The sequence below is a fragment of the Oxyura jamaicensis genome, chromosome 6 (genome assembly GCF_011077185.1).
Source record: "Oxyura jamaicensis isolate SHBP4307 breed ruddy duck chromosome 6, BPBGC_Ojam_1.0, whole genome shotgun sequence".
Taxonomy (NCBI): domain Eukaryota; kingdom Metazoa; phylum Chordata; class Aves; order Anseriformes; family Anatidae; genus Oxyura; species Oxyura jamaicensis.
Window position 1 is genome coordinate 3536887 of NC_048898.1, and position 6721 is coordinate 3543607.

Here is a 6721-nt window from a genome sequence, read left to right on the forward strand (position 1 = left end):
CCCCGGGGGGAGGCTGAGGGGAAGGAGAGGGGCTGCGGCTCCCGTTCTCCCGTGCCGTGCCGTGCCGTGCCGTGCCGAGCCGTGCCGTCGAGCGCGGGCAGGACAGGTTGCGCGGCCGGCACACGACTGCCGTTAGGCCCCTATATATAGGGCCGGCAGACAATGGGGATTTCCCGGCCGGGCAGCGTGTGCGCCCCCCCTCCCGCACCCACCCCTTGGCACGCTTTTATCTTATCAGCCCGCCGGGAGCGTGCCGGGCCCGGCACCGCCCGCCGCCCCGAGCCGGGCCACGAGAGAGCCCCCGACAGCTCCAGGGCGATCCCGGCCCCTCGCCCCCTCGCCCCTTCGGCTCTGGGGCCGGCCCCGCGCCCCTGGCTGCCCTCCGGGCTCCGAGCGGCCGGGGGGAGGACTGGGGGGGGCCTCTCTCCCGCCCCCCCCGCGCCGTCCCCTCGCTCCCCCCGGGGAAACGGGGGCCGCGTCCCAACGGCGAAGGGTCCCGCCGCGTTGCCCCCGGCAGCCGGCGCCCCTCCAGCCCTGCGCTCGGGCTGGGCCGGGCGGCCCCACCGCCGGGGTTCGGTGCGCAAAACGTGCCCGGGATTTTTGCGCACCGGCGGCGACGGGCGGCGGGGACCGGCCCGTGCCCGGCTCTCGTTGCCCCGGCGCAAGGCGAGGGGGCACGGACGGCGAGGCCGGGGCCCCCCTGCGGAGCCCAGAGCCCCCGCTGGGAGCGGGCAGGGCCGGCGAGGGGTCGCAGTCCCGGCGGGGAGGGAGCCCCCCGCTCCCTCCCCAAAGCAGCGCGGCGGCGCCCGCCGGGGGAACGGCGCCGCCGGGAGCGGCCGGGCCGGGCCGAGGAGGGACTGAGGCGGCTCCCCCGGGCCGGGTCCCGCTCCCCGAGGCCCGGTGTTCGCCCCCCGCCCCCCGGTCCCTGTTCCCCGGCCCCCGGCCCGGCGGTGCGCGGTGCGCGGCGCCTCTCCGGGAGCGCGGCGCGGCGGCTCCGCTCCCCCCGGGCGGCGGTGGCGGGCGGGGGAGCGGGGCCGGGGGGCGGAGGGGGGCGAAGGGGGGGGGAGACGACGGCGGCCCGGGCGCCCCTTCTCGAGGGGCGGCGAGGAGGGCAGGGGAGGATGAATAGGAAGGGCCCGGCAGGTTTTTTTGTGCCTGTGCAATTGGATGACAAAAAAATCTGGCGAGCGAGTTTCCAAGCCTCAGACTGCCCACTTCAAACGTCCTTCAAACAAAAGCTGGAGAGGGAAAGAAAGCCCCACCTGGTACCACTGTTTGCTAAAATAATAATAAATAGATTTCGTTTAATAAATAATTACAAGAGATTGTAAAGTGGAGTGCTTTGGGAAGCATTAATCATGGGGCTGGGGGCAGACATCACCTGCTGGCAAACAAGACAACTTTATTGTTAAATCACCTTCCCACTGCCACTTTCTGATAACTCCCTCCTGTTGCCACAATGCCCGGCCGGGTATGTTTACTCATAGTTAGCATAACAAGCACAATATTACCACAAACGTGATAAAAATCTCCGGGGGCACCGCGTCGGGCTCCTGCTCACACCTGTCTGAGCCGCTGCGGCGCGGGGCTGGCACCAAACGGCCCTTCCCGGAGGGGCCCTTCTGGCGTTTACATTGGCCTATTTTATGCTCCTTTATAACAGGTTTACTGCAAGCCCTATCTCTCGGCCCTATTTGTCTTATTTTATTGAAAACATATGGCAACCAGCGGAGCCCCGGCACATCCCTCGCCTGCCAGGCGTTGGAGACGTTTTGCAGAGCCGCGGCCCGGCCGCAGCCCGCCCGCCCGACGGCCGCGGCTCGATCGGCGGAGGAACGCGGCTGGGGGGGCGGCCCGGAACCCCACGCCCCTCTCGCCCCCTTCCCCGGCTCCCACGGGCACGGCCGGGACCGCTCCGCGCCCCGCAGCCCCGGCCGCGCACGGCCCCGGGGCGCGCCCGCTGCTCCCCTTTCCCTCTTCTTCCTCCTCTTCCTCCCGGGGCCGCGGCCCTGCCCGGAGGCCCCGGTGCCCACGGAGGCCCCCAGGGCCCCGCTGCCCCGCGCTGCGGCTCCCCGCAGGTGCTCGGCAGCCCCCGCGCCCCGCTGCGAGCGCGCTGCCGGCACCCGAGGAGCGCAGATGCCGGGCGCAAGGTGCGCCAGGTGCCCCCCTTTGTGAGCGCCGGAGCCAAACAAGATTTCTCCCTTCCTCTCCCCCCCGGGGCCGGCTCCCAGGGGAGGAAGAGGAAAAGGGGCAAAAAGGAGAGAAAAAAAAGCAGGAGGGCAGGGAAAGCGGCGCCGCGAGCGCGTCCCCGCCGCCCGACGGGGCGCACGGCCGGGGAGAGCGGAGTCCCCCCGGAGCTCAGCGGGGACAGGGGCAGCGCCGAGCCCGCAGCCCTGCACGGGCAGAGCTGCAAAGGGAGCTCGGAAAACCTGCAGGCACCGCTCCGACCGTGCCCCAAGAGGAGAGGAGCTGCGAGGGCGTGGGGAGAGGAGCGCTGTCCTTTCGTGGCCCTGAAACGCAGCCTGCGGGGGCAGGCGGCTCCTGGTGCCCTGCTTTTGGCCAGAAGAGAAGTGCAGGCGTTCGTAAACCTGGGTTATCTCCGGCTAGGAGGTGGGAAAGGAAAAGAAGTGCCGGGGAAAGGACAGGGAGGGAGCAGACGCCAAGCACAAGGCGGTTGGAGAAGGATCGGGGTGGGTGATGCTGACAGGTGCCTGTGCCGCCCGGTTACATGAAGGCGTTTGCCCAACGTTCACCTCCAGTCCCACCTCCCCGGGTTTGCTCCCCTCTGCTTCATGCTGGGCCGCTGGCCCCGCGCTGCCTCACCACCAGCAAGGGGGCTGCTGCTTCCCCAGCTCCACAGGGACGGGTCACACAGCCAGTGCGTCTTCCTTGGGTTTTCCAAGCGTGCCCAAGCCCCACAGCCAGCCCCTGGTGAGGTCCCACATGGCCAGGGGGCTCGGGCTGGCACTGCCCTGAGCAGCACTCCTGTCCCACTGGGCAAACCCCAGCTTCTGGCGTGCTGGTGCACAACAGGGCTGCAAGGGTGCAGGCTGGGACGCTCGTCAACTCTTTGTCCTGCCAGCTGCTCATCAAACACAGGGACAGGGCTCACCTGCTGCACAAAATGACCCCAGATGAGTTTTCCTCTCCAAGTTGGAGGCTCTGCTAGTCAAACTGGAAGCGTTGCAGGAGAAAGCAGAGAAATCAATGCCAAGTGTCAGCCCTGGCCATCCTCACCCTGCTGCTCAGGACAAAGCCTCTCCTCGCCTCCCTCCCAGGTCCAGCAGAAGACAAGGCAAGTCCCAGAGAAAAGGGGACGGTTTCTGCCCCAGGCTGAGATGTGTGATGAATCCAGTGAGGGCACCAGCGGCCGTAACGGTCCTTGGCAATGAGGTTGTAGCAAGCCAGGATCAAACCTCACACCAAAAAGCCAGGACAGCAAAAGGCAGTGATTTCACAGCAGGTAACAGCAGGGAGAGCTCACAACGTTCCCTCACCTGGCTGCACCTGGGTGACGTTAGCAATTTGTGCAGCCAGGTGACCCCCAGCCATGGGGCTCATTGCTGGCCGTGCCTGGCTGCTGGGCTTGGACCAGAACCAGCCTCAGTGTGGGGGCTGCAGCCCATGGGATGGGGTCAGGACGGGACCATGGGCTGCAGAGAGCAAGGACATGGTCCTGCTCCAGTCTTCAGCCCCGGCACGTGGCATTCTGCGACCCACCAATGGCCTTGGGGCTGCCTTCCCCCCATGCACACACACCTTGGGGTCCCAGCAGCATTTTCAGATGCCGCTTCAACAGCAAAGACATAGGGGAGGTGCTGCTGGGCTGGGTGAGGCTTCCTCAGCTTTATCAGCACCTTCCCAGGAGCAGTTCCCCCATCCCCAGGACACAGAGGTGGGCTCAGGTCCCACGGGGCATCCACAGGTGGTGCTCACGGCCACGAGGAGCAGCTCCCAGCCACCACCAGCTTTCGTGGGTCCTAGGCTCCAACCCCCCCCCCTGTGCACGGTGCAGGGATCCCCTCCCTCCCCCAGCTCTTTCCATCAGTCCCCACCATGTTCCCAACATCATTTAAGTTTCTGAAGCAATTTCTTTTTTCTCTTTTTTTTTTTTTGTCCTTTTCTTTCTTTCTTTTTTTTTTTTTTTAAGCAAACCATCTACCATATGTTCTCCCCTGAAAGGGGTAATTGTTAACAGATCATTAAAACACCGTGGCGAGTGCTCTGAGATTCCTTCCCTCGGTCTTACGCATTATCCCGTCTCTGTCACCCTTTCAATGCGGCTTTGAGGGCTCTGCTTTTCTAACTTCCTTCTCGGGGGAAGAGAAAAAAAAATAAATGAAAGAGCCACTAAAGTGACCCTCTTCACAGCTCTCCTCCTTTCTTTTCAATGTCTTTTTCGACACCCAACAATAATCGGGGCCGGCGTGCCGCTGCCGCAGGGCTGGGGGCTGCAGGGCCGCATCCTGCCCCGTTCGGGGGGCGCCGGGGTTGAAAGGCAGCGCGAGGCGCAGCGCCACCAGCCTCATCTTTCCCTTCTGGGAAATGGGTCTGCTCGCACCCCGCTTTCATTACGTGGCTCAAAAGCTGCCTCCCGTCCATCCCCGTCCCTTTGTCCCCTTGAGTTTGTGGAACTGGCCCCGGGAGGGCTGCGAGCAGCATCAACAGGGGCAGGTGTGGTCAGTGACACATTTAGGGCTGCTGTTTTACTGCCAGAATGAGCCAGAGGAGCCCCGTCCAGCCCCGAAGATGGAGCAAGGCAGGGGACAGAAAGTCATCTTCCTCAGGGCCAGGCTTTGCCACAGGTCGCACGCACCTGACCCGTTACTCTGTCAGCGAACGACAAGTGGTCGGGGAAGGAGAGGGGACTCCTTCGAGGCAGGACAGGGAAGGGGCAGGACACCGAGTTTCCCGCAGGGATCCAACAGCTGCATTTGCAGGTGGCTCTCAGCCCCGTCAGGAGGCAGAGCTTCAGCCCTTCCAGCTGCAAAGACAGACCTGAGCACAGGACCGGGGGCAGTGCGAGACCAGACCGGGACTGCACCAGCTGGGGGGGGCAGATTTAACTTTAACACGTCCGACAGCAGCTGACAGCACCGGCGAGGCAGGTGCCCCCTTCCCTCCCCACACAGCCCCCTCCCCAGAAAGGTGCGAGCGTAAATGATGGAGACGGAACCGAAGCAGCCCCGTGCGTCCCCAGCGCACTCGGGTGAGCCGAGGTACGTGGCGTGGCAGAGCCTGAGACGGCAGCGAGGAGCTGGGGGGGGAAATTAAAATATAGATATTATTTCTTGTGCCGTGACAGACCCGCACCGCTAGAGGGGGAGCTGCCGGCTTCCTGACTGCATGCTGCACCGCGGAACACCACAAAAGTGCTGGGGTCGTGCAGGGCTGCGTCCAGCTCTAACAGCAGCCAGGAGCGTGGCCCAGGGCAGGCTGGGGGGCGCCTGCCAGGAGGGGGCCGGCAGGCAGGGATGGAGTGGGACCAGCCTTCTTCACCCTTTGTAAGCCCGTGGCCTCGGAGAGCCCGGATGGCCTTGATGAGCGAGGTCACTGCGGTTTTCGTGCACAGCCACGTGCAGGATGAGACTAGGACAAGAGTGGGCATCTTCAGAAAGAGGATGCTGGCAATCGGCCCAAAAAGCCCCACACACCTAGTCCACGACTAGTCCTGGTAAACCTTACCCTCAGGTACTGTGACAGTGAACTTGGGATGGTCCAAAATTCGGTGTGTCCCACCAATTTCCATGCCAAAGGAGAGCAGCTCCCCGGCATCCCCCAGTATTGTCCCCATGCCATTTAAATCCCCCCAAATTTAACCCCACACTTCTGTCACTTCCCACTCTCCTTGTCCTTCAAACATCCACGACACCTAAAAGACATGAGTAAAATAATAATAATAATAATTCCTTTGTCATCCCCTCCTTCCCAATTCAGCAGAGCGCTCCTGTCACCCCAGCCCCGGGTGTTGCTCCCCTCTCGATGAAGGCCAGGGCACAGCTCTGCTTCTCCCCATTCCTCAGCTCTTGCTGCTTCCAGACCCCGTGTTCCCAGCCCACTGCCCACAGCTGGCAAATTTGGGCTTCTGCACAGCCCTTTCACCCCTTCCTCCCTTCCACCAGCAGCCAGCTTCATCCTTCCATGCTGCACCCTCCTTTTCTTTTCCCTCTTTCTTGCTTTATCCATAAACCCACCCTTAAAAACAGCCTTGCTTCTCACCTTGCCAAGCTGTGTTAACGCAGGACAGAGAGCAGAAAAACGTAGCTGCCAAAGGCATGGAGCAGCCAAATCCCCAGGCAAACACTAGAGTGTGCTGTGTAGGAAATAAAATAACCTCACTGCGCTGCTGGACGCGGGGAGCTCCATCTAACAACCATCAGCCACCGCCATAAACAGCAAAGACTCGTGTTAGTCTTTTTTTAGCACCTGGAAAAGCATGAAACCTCCTCAGAAATCCTTGGTGAAGGAAGGAGCCTCTGGTTTCTAAGCTGGAGACAAAAAAAAAAAAAAAAAAAAAAAAAAAAAAAAAAAAAAAAAAAAAAAACAGAAAACGTGATGAGGATATTAAGAAAAGCAGAAGACAAGCAGCAAGGAAGGAGTGACATGAGATATTTCTTCTTAGTGGAGTATCAGAAAAGAAGAGATTTACAAAAGCAGGATATAAACCAAAAATTCTTTATTCTTTTTTTTTTTTTTTTTTTTTTTTTTTAAGTTTTATTTA